Here is an 18470-nt window from a genome sequence, read left to right on the forward strand (position 1 = left end):
CGCTCTTGGAAACCGGAAGTGACATGAGCGAAATTCGAAGTTTCCGACGATATTTTTCTTCATTATCGCACGCGCGAGCGCTTCATGGAGTCGTGTTCCATATCAGCGTAAGAAAATGAGGCGTGAATGATGAGGAAATAGGATTTGTACCTGGAACATTTTTTTTTACCGGAAGAGGATTTTTTTCGTGCGTTATGCAATATCGTAAACTCCTTTCGCTGGGACTTTCGTTTTGACGTACAATTTAATAGATCCTCTCCGATCGTTAATGAAGCTGACACTGGAGGAATTTCATGTCAACGCTTTGGCGCAGGGTTGAATTAACGAAACTAATGTAATTGGCTTAATTAACGAAGTAAAATAGCTTCAACTTAATTTAATTTGTACAATAAGGAAAACTGGTTAATCTAATTAGCAACAAAAAGTCCTTTTCGACTAGTTAAATTAGTAAACTAAAACTAATTGACGAATAATACGTAATAATTTATTTTCAAATTTCAGCGTTTATTTTCAGTGCCCACGAACAGCTGAAGCCGTTTAATTGGTAAAGCAAAACAAAGTGACCGCAAAGTGACAAATCAAAGCATTTTGATCGAAAGTCGCGGAATATATTCGAGTACACCTCACATCACAGAGACGGCATAAATGTGGATTTGGGGGTGTCCCGGACTTCTTCTTGTGTTTCATTGACGGCAGGCAAGGCGTGGAAATGAGCAACGACTTCGGCAGAGACGGCTTTGCGTGCCTCAGCATTTAACACTTCGAGCAGGTGTGTCAAAGACAAGACTTTCCCGCGCGCGTTTTACTTTTGTTTTCATGTTCTTCTTCTTTCTTTTCTTTTTTTTCTTAGTCTGGCTCACGCTTCTGCAATTATCAACAGAGCAGAGGAGGCTCCTCTGACACAACGGAGCTAAACAATGGAAATATGAGCGATCGCGAGGATCTTCTTGGCGTGGTGGTTGAGCCAATGGAAGTTACTCGAACAGATAGAGTAGTTGCTAATGGGTTATAAGCATCTGCGTCAAAAACATCGCCAAGATATATACTAAGCTAACGGAGTCAGCAGTTACGAAGTAGGGCACTGATCGACGTTCCTTTTTTTTTATTCTGTGTTAGCGCCGCGAAGCAACTGTGGCTATGAGCGACGTACAGCTGTGGACAGATGGAGAGAGGACAGCAGGAAGAAGCGGGGGACGGGGGGTTGCATGCGTCTTGGGCCGACTTCAAGAGGAACTGTGCCGACATTCGTCTGGAAAGCCTTCGGAAAATCTAGGGAAAACCTCAGACAGCACAGACGGTGGTGGGATTCGAACCCACCACCTGCCAGTCTTCAGCACGACCTCGACTACCACCAACGAGTGGGCGATCGGCGTTCCTTCTAAAAGTAACTCGTTACTTTCAAGTTACATGGTACGCATGGTTACGTAAAACCGTACCAGGGTTTCCTTTTCTCCCCTCTTTCCACTTCTCGTTTTCCCATTGGAGCAAATGCATGAAAGGAGGGAGGATGACGGGAACGTGACGCCCAGAGAAAGAGGAGAAAAAAGTATCCCCCTTATGGTGGCTGTGTGAGAGCTTCTGGCCACCCCGCAGCATTTTTCTTAAAATGCTAATGTACTTTTATTCGTAAAATAAAGCCATTTTAAAATTTTAAAATTTGCGTACAATAAAGCGGTATAGCGTAGTCATAAAATATTTTGGGAGGTACTTCATGGAAACTTTGCAATGGGGAGGGCTGAGGAGGATTTCGTCCACCTCATCTTTCATACCTTTCCCCAGATGCACTACAAACGATCAACATCCAAAGCCGTGTAAGACCAGCTCAGGTGACGTTGTGGTTAGGGTGATCGCTTTCCATCACGCCGAGACTGGGAGGTGATGCGTGTTCGAACCCCTTGCGTTTTTCGGCAGACGTTTCCAAGACGAATGTCGGCACAGTTCCCCCTAAAGTCTGCCCAGGACGCATACTAACCCCTTCCCCTTGTCACTTCCTCCTTCCTGCTGTCCTCTCTCCACCTGTCCACATCTGTACCCCTGTGTATAGGTCCGTGCGTATAGCAGTGTAGAGAGAGGGGAAGAGAGAGAAGAGGAGGAGAAGGAAGAAAAGGAACTACAGTCGCAACCGGAAGTAGCCCGAAGATGACCCTATGAAGATAGCGCATGTTGTCGCCCCATAAAGGTAACGTGTGTTATAAAATACCCAAAGATGCCGCCACTTTTTAATATAAAATTTAGTATGTTTACTCAGAGGGATGTTGCTGAAATAGTATTACTTTATTCACAAAAGCGCGAAATGGAAGTGAGTAAAAATCGACTTGAAGGGCTCACCTCCCATACAGCAGTGCAGCAGCGGAAAGTAACTGGTGGTCACATTAATATAATCGCTATGTAACTCACACGATAGCATATAACAATAAAAAAAAGACGTCTCAAGAACACAAAAAATAATCGACAATGTCACCCTTCTTACTATAAACAACGTCAATATCGACATCTTCAGTTGAAGCGCAGACACAGTAAATTTTAATTGCAATTAAAAAAAGATTAAAAAGAAACACTTGTTGAAAGTAATTGCTTCGGGGGAACTTAGCCCAGCCGCGGCCAAGACGAAGGGGATAATAGTAATATTTTTAAAAGATACTTTTTGTGGTATGACGAAATGGAATATCTACTAGTATACAGAGTATTTTTTTTTCTTTTTTCTTCTGTTAATTTTTTTTTTTTTTTTGCGAGGAATAGCTTAGGCTGCCATGTTCACTCCAAACCAAATGGCAGTAATTTAGGTATGATTGTATTAAAGCGTTATATGTTATTCTAATGATTTCTGGAGTGAGTAAGTATCTACGTCTATGTAATGCACCAATAATCATTGATATTTTTAGTCTCACTTGTTCGAAGTGACATAACCAGGACATCGATTCTGTAAAATACATATCTATAGTTTTAACCACGCTACAAGAATGGCACCGTTTCCAATTTGGAAATTTGACGTCAAAACAACTTTCTTATTTTTCGGTTTAAATAGTACCGCTTTATTTTATTATTTTTTTTCTCGCATTTATCTTTAAACAGTTTGATTCCGCCCATAAACGTACTTTGCGGAAGAGCATACTGGGTTGCGTTACCAGAGCATCACCTTCGGTACCGGAGAGCAGAATACCGTTATCGTCCGCATAAATTATAAATTCAGCATCAGAACTATCAGTAACAATGTCATCTATATAGACGATAAAAATGAGAGGCCCCGGTATGCTGCCCTGCGTTACCCCGCGTTCAATTTTCATAGGACTAGACATTATATTATTTATTACACCACACTGGTACCGGTATTTTAAGTACAATATCATCAACGAAAGTGCAACTCCTCTGATGTCATAACGATATAATTTGTATGCTAGAATTTTATGGTCCGTAGTGTCGAAGGCTCTGGGAAGATCAATGGAAACTCCCAGGGATGTGCAGTAGTGGACTACTTGTAGTTAAAATACTAGTTAAACTACTGCGTGCTAGTTAAAAAGTGGTTGGAAACTACTTGCAAATATGGTAGTTACAAGTAATAGTTCAACTTATTTTTTACTTTCTATTTTTACGCGTATATTGTAGTTAACTACAGTAGTTAGGTTACAGGGCGGGCTACAACGGTTCCGTGACATTTCATCGAACGCCGTTTCATCGAATCGGTGGCCGCCGCTTTTTCTTGCGGCAACGTGTGAAATACGTAAAAGGCTCTCCTGACCTAACCTTGGTCGGGCGTCGATGAAACGGCGTTCGATGAAATGACATTCGATAAAACGGCGTCGATGAAACGGCGTTCGATGAAATGGGCGGACAACTACTTCGCATTTTTTTCACTTAGCCTTCCGTGTGCTTCACGGCCTTCTTTCTTTGTGCTTGTTAGCGACAACTCTGATAATTTTTTTCATCTCGCGCATCGCACGCATGCACAAGATATCAGCACTGTGCATATGACGCAGGCAGCACAAGCTCATTCAGCATTGTCATTCAGGGAGATAATTGCGTAACGCACTCCAATTCCCAACGCAGGTGCACAGAGACGCATGATTTGCCTGGCGCAAGAGCACGAAGCACGTGGGGCGACAAGGGTTTCGACGGGGAGTCAGGACAGTATTCCACGTGTTGCAACAATGCCGTCGGCTGTCGGAGCATTGGTCGAACACAAAGCCGTAGCGATGGGGGGCGAGAGGGGCAGCCGCCCCAGGCGCCTTCGCCAGAGAGGGCGCCGTACGGCAGGCCCTGGAAGGTTGTTTGAACAGTATAAAGCAGGAATGAAGAGAATTTGAATTTACGATCTCTACAGTGCAAATGAGCGTTTTCTTTTGTTTGTTTACAGGGCTTCTGACGGCAGTGAAGGAGGGGGGGGGGAGGGGGGGGCGCTTCGCGTTTACTTATTTGCATATTATATACGTCTAGACTTCTCGCTGTCACTTAGGTTAAAGATATCAGAATACGTTTCATTTTCATCTACAGCCGCGATAAATACCGTATATCCTTGTAGATTATAGCGTAGATTTTCACATTAACTATACGGGGTCTGTCTATAAGATCTGTGCGGCAAGCATTAACAATATACGCATTAAAATGCGCCGCTAAGTGACGGCCTTCTTTTACTTTGTCTGCCACACTATACGTAATGGAATTTGGAATTTTTCTAAACTGTAAACACTCCCGCCAGGGTCGAGAATTGTATAGACAAACAGCACCAAAACAAATAAGCACTACTGCAAGTTCAAGTGGGGACGAACTTTATCCTTGCAGCGGTTCAGTTCCACGCAGTGATCAGAAGACAAGCGCGCTCTCTCTTTATCTCTTAGTGCATTGTACTGCTTGGCCAGTGTTTGTCGTCTGTTGTCTTTCATGCCAAGTGGAAACAGAACAAACCTCTGTAAGTGTAAACACAGACATTAAGGAAACGTCCTAATCTGTGATCGTACCAATCTGTCTACCACGAAACTAGATGTTGACACGCAGCTTCCTATATATCAGATGGCCGTTGCCCGCTGGGATGACCGGCCATAATCACGTACACTTCTTATCATATATGCAGTTCTCATTCTGTGTGTATACGGGGTTACCCATAAGATAAATCATTGTATTTCTATTTTCATATTTAAACCATGAGGGCCGTTTCATCGACGGTATTTCTTCTGCTTCGTGAAAAAAGAATTAGCGAGTTTTAGTATATCGGAAGAAATCAACGACAACGATAACAATTAATAATAATATTGTTCAATATTCGACATGTATAAACGGGGCTCCCTTTCTCGTTCATTTCGAAAATAATAATACATGGGCGCTCTCCGCGGTCACTCCACGCAGCTTGAGCAGACGTAGAAAGAGTATTTTGCACAGCTTCGCATATTATGACAGCACAGCGAAGTTGGTTATCTTATCAGGCACCTCATTCCAGCACCCCCCCCCCCCCCCCCCCCCCAAGCAGCACAATGTACCGAAAGTCAAATGCAATAGGGGTGGACGGTATGTGTCTTATCAATGTTCTTTAGTTTCAGGAGTCTGTTCAAGGCCTTCCACCCACACGTCCACCCCTATTGCACTCGACTTTCAGTACATTGTGCTGCTTGGGCCATGTTTGTGAACCTGAACACACGATATCCCTGATCAGCAAGATTGCTCACATGTCCGAATTAAAATTTAAAAAAAAGGTTATCATCACAGTTAGTAGTGTATGTATCGATGTTGTTATGATGTTAGGATCCTTCCGGAACCTTCTCTTTGTGTTTTTTTTTTTCGTGTTGGATAATGCCAAACTCTTCTAACACTGCTGGACTAGCCAGTACAGTTACCTTTTCCTTTCTCTCTTTTTTTATTGGAATGGAATGGGCTTATGGAATTAAAGGAATGGAATGTGGTTGCCGAGCCATTCCAGGAGTGGGAACTGACCACACCATTCCATTCCGAGGAATTGTAAGGAATGGAATTATCACAAATCTCGATTCCTCGCAATGGAATTGGAATGGAATTGGTGCCCCACTCTCACCCTCAACGCATTAACCTCATGCTTTCCTTTTAAAGTCATCTTCTGTGATCCATCTCATCATTCTTTCACCGTTTGTTAGTCATCTTTTTTTTTGTCATCTTTGTCTTTAATCTACCTCATCCTTCTTTCATCGTTTGGTAGTTTTTCGGTGTTTCCTAATTCTTTTTCTTTATTTCTCATTTCTTAATTTTCTTTCTTTATTTATTTATTATTCCTTCCTATTTCTTTCTTTCTTTAATTCTTATCTTTTCTTTATTTATGCCCATTTCGCAACCCTGCTCCATACTATACACTGTCGATGAGAGTTTCGGAATCTGCCGTTCCTGTGGTATATTTTCTACTGAGCGGAAGGAACTTTTGTCTTGAGTAACGCTTCATATTATTAGCCGGCTTCCAGGCGCTGAAAATTTACATAAAAACTGCCTGATGCCGGAATTCCTCGAATGCTTCAGAGTTTACAATGCAGCGCCGCAGATAGGTACTGCTTGCGGCACGCGGTTGTCTGGAATCGCCTGTCAGTAGTTCTGCAGCCCATATTTCCTTGGTTGCCCCCGGAAATGTTGTTCCAATATTGTATTTAAAGAAATACCATACGCTGCACGCGTTTATTACTCAAAATAAACGACCTTACAACACCTGGAGATATGAGATGGAATAAACCACACGGTGCTGATTCCAGACCAAGCGTGTCACAAGCAGTACATCTCAGAAGTCCCCAAAATAGTTCCGATGATCTATCAGCGCCTTGCATTCACAACACGAATACACCAGCCGACTCAATGTATAGGGTCCGACTTTTTCGGGTTCAACCCGATTCCTCCCGATTATTCTCTCTCGAAATCAGTTTAGGAGCAGTTCATAGTTCATTGGGGGGTTGGGGGGTTGGTGGGGGGTTGGGGGTTGATTGAGCTCATCCAGCCACTAGCTCGCCAGTAGTGGAGTCAGGACATCACTGACAGGTCTCTCATGTATTCGGTGGATCCAACTTTGTCTTTCTCCTGACCGTTTACCACGCTATTTTACGCCCCCCCTGCACAGGCTTCGTCTCAATGTAGCCTTCACTCCCCAGTGAAGGCTACAATTACTTTCCAACTATAGCCTTCACTACAATTCAACTCCCTGATCGGATACTGTGACAGCAGCCTATGATCCAAATGTGGCGTCGTATAGCGAACATTGAGCACGTCCTACCAGAATGTGCCTCTATATACGAAACGGAGAAGCGGCAACTCTGTGCTCAGTTGAGTTGAGAGTTGGGCGCGGTTCCCACAGCTTTTAACCTGGCTGCAATTCTTGGCCCATATGTCAGAGCCACGGGCAACACCGTCGATGTTTTCTGATGTTCTTGGAGTTCCTCTTGTCTACCGGTTTGCTCCAGACGCTGTATAGAGTCATGCTCTGGATCTCAATGACCATTGGTGCTTCTTTGATGTATATGTTTTTCTTTCTTCTTCACCTTCCTTTTTGCGGCAGTCAGTGGAGGACAGCTCAACTGTTGTACTTGCACATAACTTTAACTTTCGCGTGTAATGGGGGTAGTGTAGTGCTCTCCAGTGATAAATCACCCCAGGTCATAGTCACGATTTATTTGTTGTTGTTGTTGGGGGTTCCTCTATTTATTTGGCGGGAAAAGACAGCCAGAAAAAAGACGGCTTGATATTCCTCAGAGTATAAATTATTCGAATCACGTTTTATGTTACGACCTGCGGGGTGCTTGACACTGTAAATTGCGAGGTATGCATGTTTCATGCAGAACGGCATGCTGGACAGAAGGGAAGAATAATAACCCGATAACATCTCCGGGTACTACAGATAATCCATGATCTGTAGTACCCGAATTCTAAATTCCAAAATAGCACCCGATCCTCCCCGAGGCATTTAACCCGATATAGTCCGCGACCCTACTGACGTTCCCCTATGGCCCCAAAGAGCTTCATGAACTCAAAGCCGTATATACAGGGAGGGCTATTTAAGACGCAGCTTTGAAGGCCCGCCTCGGCTGCCGTTTCCCTGTTTAGCCGCTTTCGGTTTATGCTAACGCCAAGTAAGGCAACAGGCTTCATTCGCCGGTGGCTTTTCGTGTCTGCGCGGAGTTCGGAACCGAGAGAGCGGTTGCGAAATGCGAATGGGTGTATGTCGTGGTTACTGACCCTTCTCTCTCCCGTTCCTTTCTGCTGTCCTCTGATTGATTGATTGATTGATTCGCGTTGCGGACACGGAAGTTAAGAAGAAAAATAAAAAAGTGCACTTCCGGTTTCTTGTGCGCATGACCCAAACCGAGAGTCAAGCGAGGAGGTGACGGACTTCAACAAATTACTTTCCTGAGGTAACTTAGGTACAAGTACGCATGCTTATAAAAGTAATTAAATTGCAATTACTATTACAAAATCATAATTGTAACTTTGAGCCCCTGAGGTGTAAATAAATAAATTACAGCTACTCGGAAAAAAAATTGAGTTACGCCGAGTTACATGAATTTCAAGACATATTAGTTTAATGAAAAAAAAAAAAAAAAAACAGAAAAGAAAACTTGTTCTTGTTCTCTGAGGGACGCAGCACAGATATGGCACTATTTATTGAAAGGACAAATGAAGTGACCAGTGTGATTACGTTTTTTTTTTAATTACGCGTTAGCGCCGCGAATCAACTGTGGCTATGAGCTGCGTACAGAAGTGGACAGACGGAGATCGGAGAGCAGGAAGGAGTGGGGGACAGGAGTGTTAGTATGCGTCCTGGGCCGACTTCAGGGGAAACTGCGCCGACATTCGTCTGGAAAGTATGCCAGAAAACCCAGGGAAAACCTGAGACAGCACAGCCGGTGGTAGGATTCGGAGCCGGAGGTAAGAAAAACTGCGAGCGTCCAGCGGTCAAGCAACGCGTAACGCGTGGTATCCTAAATGATCGCAATAATACAGTTCATAACCCATAAATAAGGGACGTACGCAATACATGTCATACGACGCGTATGTCATCCCATTATGGGTCTAAGCGCATTTGATGGTATGTTGTCTACACAACTTCTGAATGAAAAACAGGTATGACGAAGAGAACTACTTTAACATACGCACACACTACACCACTAATCAGAGTTGTAGAGCGATACAAATATCGCATCCAAAGTTGTTCGCGTTCACGCTCGAGCCGATTCATATGAACCGGTAACCGAAATCAAAATTTTCGGTTCGCGTTACGGTTTCGGTTAATTGCCGATGGTGAATTGCAGTTACGTTATGGTTCCGGTTCTTGAAGAAATTTCGGTTCCAAGCGGTTTTCGGTTCCGTTCCGTTCTCTTGACGTGCGCCGGAAATCTCCGATCGCAGACGAGTCTCCAACAACTGCAGACGAACATTTCCTCAAAAGCGTCCATGAGATTCTCAGCCGTTTTTTCCCGCCAACGGTCACGCGTCCTTCTGACTGTAATTTCCGTTCACAGCTGGCGGCAATCCCTCTTCTGGGCATTCATGACTCATCCATTACCAGACGTTTTGCGCTCACAACAAGTTTCAAATGGTTCGTTCGCGGAGCTATGGCTCTATGCTTGAAGCCGCGTCTCCGCGCGAGGAATAGGAAATGCCAGAGAGAGGAGGTATAAGGGGGAGAGAGGTTCATTCACTGGAAGTTCTTCGTATAGGTTCGTATAGCATAAACGGTTCTAAATAAATGAATCCCCACTCTGCTTGAACGAACACCGCATGTATCATAGTACTTAGAATGTCCCGTTGGTGCCCGCCTATATAAAATGTGCCAGAGTGCTAGCGTATATCAGTGAGAGGTTTCCGTTACACACTTTTTTCTATTTCTTTATCACTTTTTTTATTCTATTTTAACGTCGCGAAGCAACAGTGGCTATGAGCGACGTACAGACGGAGAAAGGATAGCAAGAAGGAGCAGGGGACAGGAGGGGCGTTAGTATGCGTCCTAGGCCGACTTCGGGGGAAATGTGCCGACATTCGTCCGACAAAGTCTCCGGAAAACCCAGGGAAAACCTCGGACAGCACAGCCGCTGGTAGGATTCGAACCGACCACCTCCCAGTCTTCAAGCTTGGCTACCACCAACGAGCGAGACGCCTTAACCCGCTCGGCCATGCCACTGGTTTTACTACTTTCGAAGCATTTAATTTACTTCTCAGCGGCATCGAAAGGGCATGAAAATACACGACAGACAGTGATTTGTAATTTTATTTCGTATTTCGCGCAAATTAGCCGCCTGTCAGGGCGCGAAAATTTTCGCCTTTTTATCACTTTCTCTCTTTCTCTTATTATACGTTTGTTAAAGGGGCACTACAATGCAAAAACAACTTGCTCTCAAATGAAAGTCCGTGTTTCAATTAGTATACCATTCAAACAAAATTAGTTCAAACAAAGCTGCCGTTTAGAAGAAAACGCAATGAAAACAGAGCCGTCTGTTGCGGCAACGAATGTGATCCCCAGGAGCCAGGAGGCAAAGATTTGCGGCATCCAATCAGGTAGCCGGAGAAGCGCGCACATATCTATCGTGCACGTGTGAATTTGGAACGGGTCCGATCGTATAGCGTTCCCAACATGCGCGGCATGATGCGGACTGCTGCATTTTTCAATACCGATTCACTGAATTGTAGCCCACAACAGTTCTCCGCGAATGTTCCACTGGCAACATTTATCTTCACGTCCTTCAGATATAGCGACGCCGGTCGGCTTTGCAACGAGCACTATGTTTTTCACCACGACTGCTCTATGGCGTGACACACGCGCGTGCACGCGCAGCATGGGGTAAAAACGCCGATGCACGAGCATGAAGTGTCGTTCACTGCTTAGCGCTGAAACAAGAAAGAGTCCGGTATAGTTATGATTGTATAGCTTCGTAAGGGAATCAAAGTTTTGAATTATGATAACACGTACCAAGTCGACATAGCGTGTAACGTAATTTGAATTAAACTTGTTTTCGCATTTTAGTGCCCCTTTAACACTTTGCACAGCTGAGGTCAACCATTCAGAATAATTTGATAAATCAAAAACGGGGAAGGATCGGGGGGGGGGGGGGGGGATACCTGCGACAAGAGACATAATTCGGGTGACCGTTTCGACGCAGAAGACAACCCCTCTCCCACTTACTTAGGGAGAGCGAGAGAGAAAGAGAACGGAGGCATCCGAAGCAGAAGAATATACTATTCTCAGAGCTCCAATGTATAATTATCGAGGGGAAATACCATGTTCGTCATTCGTCTACGCAGTATATGCCACTGAAGAGCTGTGTCCTCTGGGTGTTTTCCAGGGGTCGGAAGGGGAGAACCTCAATATTCCCGGTTACAAAATCCCCGATCTCGAAATTCACGTTCTCGAAACAAGGAAAATCAAGGAGAATGCTCGATTGCTTCGTAAGATTATATGCCGTGTTTAAAAACACGACATCACTATTTCACCGCTCAAATTTAGGGGTTGTCGATGTCTGTCAAAGTCGTTTTAACGAACGAAAATCACATTTTAGCAGCCGTTAGGCTGAGCAGGGCGGACACGACGTTGCGGGATGTTGTTAGTTCGTTATTAGATTAGTCCAAGTTCGGTGTTTGCATTTGTATGTCCAGGTGAGTTCGCCGTTGGCAGCTTCCCGCGCGCGATTGCGCATTTTATAGTCAGATCACATTTATTTGCAGTAGTTTATTTTGCAACGGGGATTTCGGTCACTTTATTTCGAGGTACAACCGTCGGAAGCTCTGCTTCCGACGGTTGCTGGAGGGTGTCAGAACAGTGCCCCGCGAAGTCGAACCAGGACTACAATCCCCCCGCCCCGCACCACCGCCGGTATCCGGAAAAATCGTCCCCGGAAAAAGATCCCCGGTGGGAACCTAGGTTAGAACCGGGTCCTACACAGTAAATTTTTTTACACCTTTTTAGTGTAAATGGTTTGTCCCATAGCGCACCTCATATCAGTGTAAATTTTACACCATACACCAGGGTGTAATTTTTTACACCTTTGTAAAAGGGTGTAATCGGCACAAAACACCCTTTCAAAAGGTGTAACGTGCACAAAACACCCCTTCCATAAGGTGTAAGCTGCCAAAAACACCGATTGAAAGGGGTGTTTTGCAGAAGAAACACCCTTACAATGGAGTGTTTCGGACGCAGCATTGCACGGACCTCCGCTGTTGAGCTGGTTGTTGCATAGCTGCACATGCTGGTTACGGAAATCTTGCGAGGCCTCGGCTTGTCACCTTGTATAATCTGAGATTTTTGGCGCACCAGACGAGCAATAGAAAGCCATTATGGCAGGTCACTGGAGGACTGGTGTTCCGCAGATTGGAAAAGAAGGATAGCCCGACCAGCTCAACAGCGTGCCTGAATGTGAGGAATATGCCTGGAACAATGTATGACGACAAAGTTATGTTTATTGGCGAACTACAAGTGCATGTACACATGTGAAACTAAATTCCTTATAACGTTGCCCAGAGTGGAACAATATGCACAGTATGTGGAAAAAAGGCAAAGCAGAACTGAATTCTTGATGACATAACTAATTGAAACAGCAGCAATGAGACAAAAAATAAGATGAAAAGGCATATTAAATGTTTAAATCCACATAAGGCACCACTACAGATCCAGTACACCAAATAAGAAGCTACTGCAAATAGCGTTGATGCGAAAGGGTAATGAAAACAGCCAGCAAACAGCTTTTACAAAAGAAAACAGCTTTTCTGGCAAGCAGAAAAAAGAAAACGGATAGAAGACTATCTCTTAACAAGAGCACATACTAAAGACTAGAAATGGAAGCACAGAATACCCAAAGTAATTTCCCTAAATGTAATGCGCTGTGCCAGGTATGTTGACAAATGGACGGCTACATTGCCAGAAGAATGGTAATCCCCCATGCTTATGAGAGTTCAGTGCCAAAGAACAAGAAAGAACACACCCGTGCTTCCGAAGAATTTCCAATTCCTTGATGAAATGGCTGCCTGTTTGGGAGGTGGGCGGGGGGGGGGATGCAGGGCTCACTACAAGTCAGTTAAAGTAGCAAATGTTTTAGATGTTCGAAGCATCCACAAGCTCTTTTCCGTAACTGTTGAAAAAATTGATCCACGGGGCTTCTTGCACGAGAGTCACTCACTTTCAGGCACCGCTCTTCCAGGCTTCAAAATGTACGGTGCGGCTTTGCACTGTAGACAATATGAATTAACCAAAAGCTGCAAGAATGGCAGCCCTCTTCAAGGTCGATGGTTCTGAGAAGGCGCTACTCGCCGACATAGAGGTCCATATGCTCCGCTTCTTCAATGCTGCTCCCAGTGAACATGATGCGCGGTGTCACCGGCACAGGTGTATCCTATGAAAGGGGAAACACAGGTTTAGGAATGCGTATGGTGTGAATAGTGTGGCCTTGAACATTGGATAGAATTGTAGTACACAAATATATGACCCCGTCCTTCTTTCACTGCTCAGGGAATTTGCATAACAATTTCAGAACTGTTATCATCTAGGACAAATGTTGTCTGAGATGTTCATACAGCTCCCATGTGCAAAGAGACTGTGCCTTCCAAATGGAAACACTGCCTCAACTGCATACTTGTACGACTGTTGTGTAATTACTACAGGTTTTCTCGCTCTTTTTAATCCACTGGTCTCTCCCTTTCATCCAAGCGCTACCCAAGTTAATCCATTGGACAACCAAAATAATCCAAACACCAACCAATTTAATGTAAACGCTACGTAGTCTAATACGAGCAACATGTGTAAAGGTATTCTGTGTTATTCCGTCATGGTAACTGTAATGACTGAGACTTTCATGGTTACGCCAATGTATCACAAGTTTATGAATACTGATCCAACAACCCCTGGTTTTTGCATGTTATGCGGTGTTTATGACTGCTTTTTGTCATTATGACTATTTTCATGATATGGTGCCATGAATTGCTTTTAAGGGACTACCGCTGCTTCAAACAGTGTCATACAGTGTTTTGTGACTAACGACGGTCATTATAACATTCCATAAGTACTTTCATGATATGTACCATGAAACAATGTTATGGGACTACCACGGCTTCAAACGCTGCCATATATTGTTTTAAGATTACAGTTGTCCATTATGACATTCTATGACTATTTTCATAATGCGGGTCATGACTCTATGCAGCTATACTGGTCCTTCACACGGTGTCACGCACTTTTTTATGACTGCCGATGGTCACTAAGATGTTAGTAGATGGTCATAAAACACTGCATGACATGATCTGAAGAAGCTGAGTTGCATTGAGTCAGGCCATTGTGATATTATGAAAATATCATGGAATGTCATAATGACTGTTGGTAGTCATAAACGCTATATGACACTGTGTGAAGCAGCAACAGCCCCATAACGACGTTTCATGACACAGAACCATGAAAATGGCCATTGAATATCATAACAGCCGTCTGAAGTCATAAAACACTTACAACACGGCATGGAAAACGGTGTTCGGACAAAGCATAGTCATGACCCACTTCATGAATAAACTCATGGAGTGTCATAACAACCATTGATAGTCAGAAAAGAGCTATGACACTGAAGCAACAGTAGTCCCATAAAACTGATTCGTGGCGGCACATACGAAAATAGTCATGGAATGTCATAATGACCGTCAGTAGTCACAGAACACGTATATGACACTGTTTGGAGCTGCAGTAGTCCCATAAAATTGATTCATGGTATGTCATTCAAATAGCTTTGGAACGTGATAATGACCATCCATAGTCATAAAACACTGTATCGCACTGTTTGAAAGAGTGGTAGTCCCATAACATTGATTTAGTACACATATCATGAAAATAGTCATGGAATGTGATAATGACCATCGGTACTCATAAAACACTATCACACTGTTCGACGCAGCGCTAGTCCCATAAAATCGATTCATGACACATGGCATGGAAATGGTCATGGAAAGTCAATATGACCGTCGACAGTCATAAAACACTGTATGACACTGTTTGAAGCAACAGTAATCCGATATAATAAATTATTGGAACAAATCCTGAAAATAGTCATGAAAACTCATAACGACAAAAAGCAGTCATAAGACACTGCAAAAGCCAGGGGTTGACAGATCAGGTGTTAAACTCAGGATACATTAACAGAACGGATATCAGGTACATTGGCATAATCACAAAACTCTTAGTCATGTCTATTTCCATGAAGGAATATATTTACACACGTTGCTTGGATTAAATCGGGTAGCGTTTGGATTAAATTGGTTGGTGATTTTTATTAATGTGGTGGACCAGTGGGTTAAATTGGGTAACGCTTGGATTAAAATGTGCGGGAAAACCTGTAGAGGAGCAAAGATATCAAAAAAATTTCCACATATATCATTATCGAGATTCGATAAAAATATTGATGAACACAATCAAACATCGATATTGTAAATTGTTAGTACATCGATATGTAAGTGGACATTCAATGAAAAATATCGGTACCAGATCTACAGCTTTTGAGATACTTGTGCGACGTCATCAGCCTTCAAATAAATTGCACTTGTACGTTGCGCTTAGTTGGGCATAACCATGCCTTATCGACCTTCTACCTCTAAGACATCTGTCTCTGGACCGACAAAACGTCAATATTTATATACATAGCTTATCTATTTCAATATCGATAAAAATAGTGATAGATATTCTCTTACACGACCCAGTAATTCAATTACCATGAGATTCACTGGTACCACTGCGTACTCTCTAAATTTACCAAATTGCAGGACTATGATCATGATTATAAGTGGAATATACTTACATAATGCACAAACATGTTCTTAATTGCTTCGGAACCCTTCACGCTCGAACCCAGTATTCGCAGGGCGTGGACAGCAAGGAGGTCTGTAAAAGCCCCAACAGGGAACACAACTTACTGTTTTCAGTAACTTTACATGTAAATATAATCCCAATTTGAATTTTTACGGTTTTCAGCGAGAAAACACCAAGTGCACACAGCACAGCAGATATGTACCCAATACACACTGATTTTCCAACAGAAAACAATAGCTTTTGCTTGATAGGCAACACTTCAGTGCTCGACGTCTTCCCCTTGAATCCTACTGTTCACCATGAACTACCAGCATGAATTACCAGAAGGGAGCCTGACATTCCTTTTCTGCACAATGTCGAACAATGCCGTGGCGAGAGAAAAGGAATATGACATTGGCGACGACAACGACGCGCAATTTCAAGTTTCCAAACAAGCTATTTCAACACATGGTAGCGGGCTCCGAGGGACGCATGAGAGTCTGAGCAACACTACTATTATATGATCACAATATAGCTTAAATTGCAGAGATAGGATAACAGTCGACTCATACGTACTGAATCCTTCGAGCGTTCCTGGCGGTGAGGTTGCAAGACGGGTACTGTCGCCGTATGCATTATCTCATCGCCCTCCGCGAATTCAACACCCACTGAAGTCGCTATCCTGAACCTAGAGGTGACAGCAATGTTGTTACTAAGTCATCACAACGCTCTGCATGTGTAGTTCTGTGTTCTACTTCAAGCGTATGGCACAAGAAGCAACATACCTGAATCCTGTCAGTGGCGTTCACGTATGACGCCAAAATTCTCCAAGCCGAGATAGCACTCCTCAAAGCAGTTGGAGTGTCCTCTTCAAGCAGGCACTTTTGTCTAATGTCCACATGAAGCACCACAACTAGGCACGCTACGTCTGTCATCTTTGCTGAAAAACAAGCTCTATCTCACTGTAACGGACGCGGCCTCACCATACCACACGAACCAAAACGAACGCCGCGCCGACGGCCTTGACTTGGCTTGGCCTGCCGCCCACCGACTCCAACGTGCGTCGGTCCCCTGGCGGGGTTTTCCGCCAGGGGACCGACGCCTGTTTACCTCTTGGAAAAAAGAAAAATAACGAAACGAAGCTAATTGCAAACATCTGACTTTGGCCTGTCATAAACACTATATCTCATCAGTGTGTGCTTCCTTCGTGCCTTCTAAAACACCAGTGATGGTAGTATAGCCTTTCTCTCAAAACCATCATTGACGTCTTTTAACACCATTTTAACACCCTTAACTCGCGCAAAAAGAGTAAAAATCGTGTAACAAGGGTGTTTTGGTGTTTACACCCTTTTTCACACTCTAGTAACACCATTTGATTTGCCTGTAGGTGTAGAAATCCGTGTAATTTTCAGAACACCTTTTCTTACGCTGTTTTTTACGCCTTTTATTACACCTAAGGGAGTAAAAAGGGGTGCTTATGTAGAAAAACACGGATTTGGTGCAAAACTGGGTGTAAAAAAATTTACTGTGTAGGTTAGTTTAGGCTTGTTTTTGACAGTTCACCATGCATTTCAGAGGGTACCCACAGCTGGGCACGCGCCGTTTGACGAAGACTACTTTTCTTTATACTTTTCTTGCGGGGACGATTTCTCCGGGGGACATTTTCTCCGGGGACGATTTTTCCTATACCCCCACCACCACCACCCAAGCAGCATGCCGCTATACGTGAAACAGGCAAACAGCTAGGTAATAAAGATACCACCACCAGGAGCTACGTGCACCAAGATCCTTGCAGTCACCACTACGCAACTCTGAGCGCAATGTACTGCACGGGAATGACCATTACGATAAACGCTTGTTGAGCTTCGCCGAGACCTTTCCCGAGTAAAAGCAATAGAAGTACACACAGATTGTGACATGCCAAGTTCATTATTTCCAAGAAGTGTCGTTGTCTTAATTACATGCCTTCCAAGGGGTATGTGAGGGGTCGTGTGATGTGTCCTGGGTGTCGGTTGCAGGTGCCTTTGCCACCTGCCCTGAGGCAACCTGATGGACGTCGCAGATGTCTCTCGGCAGCATATATGAATGCATACCTTCCTCAGTTATCGAGGCGATGACGCCGTCCCCATCTATAGTATCCAAGCCCTACAGTTTTGATGCGCATTTGGGAAACCCAAATTATTGGCTATAATGTGCGCGTTTGTTCTGCAGAGAGTTTTCGCTGTACTTACGGTCGATATCAGGGGCCTTCTGATATCGTTCAGTCTGCTAAGGGTCAGGACTCGTGACTTATTTCACGCAATAAATGATGTTTCCCATTCCTGCACTCTCATCCCTATATACTTCCTATGTCCCATATATACTTCCTTGCTATGCTTCCTATATACTTCCTATATATTCCTATGCCCCATGGCTCTGTTAAAACCAATATACCGTAAAGGACCCTCAATGGATTACACACAGGATGACCCGCTCAGCGTACGAATCGTATAGCTCACCAGCTGCTGCTTTCGGAAGGCATACACACACATTCACCTGTCCCAGCGATAACTCGACGTGCACGAAGAGACAGACACAATGTATGCGGAAGCGGCCATAATAGCGACGCTCTATGGTTCGAGACAATGAACAAATCTTCAGGATATAATGTCTCCTGACGTGAGGCAAGTCCTGCAGCCATCGGCATCCAAGTGTGGTGTCGCCTCGTCTTATAAGTGCCAATGTCTCGCTGAAG

General features: G+C 43.9%; 1 long non-coding RNA gene across 1 annotated transcript; it reads right to left on the bottom strand.

Annotated features, from left to right (window-relative positions):
• Nucleotides 1-12369: 12369 nt before the first annotated feature.
• Nucleotides 12370-16750, bottom strand: LOC135370235 (uncharacterized). The gene is made up of 4 exons (XR_010415264.1): nt 16522-16750; nt 16313-16424; nt 15747-15829; nt 12370-13307 (listed from the first exon to the last, which is right to left on the bottom strand). It is a non-coding gene; the product is annotated as an uncharacterized LOC135370235 (long non-coding RNA).
• Between the last annotated feature and the right edge of the window lie 1720 nt (nt 16751-18470).

This window comes from Ornithodoros turicata, chromosome 10 (genome assembly GCF_037126465.1).
Source record: "Ornithodoros turicata isolate Travis chromosome 10, ASM3712646v1, whole genome shotgun sequence".
NCBI lineage: Eukaryota > Metazoa > Arthropoda > Arachnida > Ixodida > Argasidae > Ornithodoros > Ornithodoros turicata.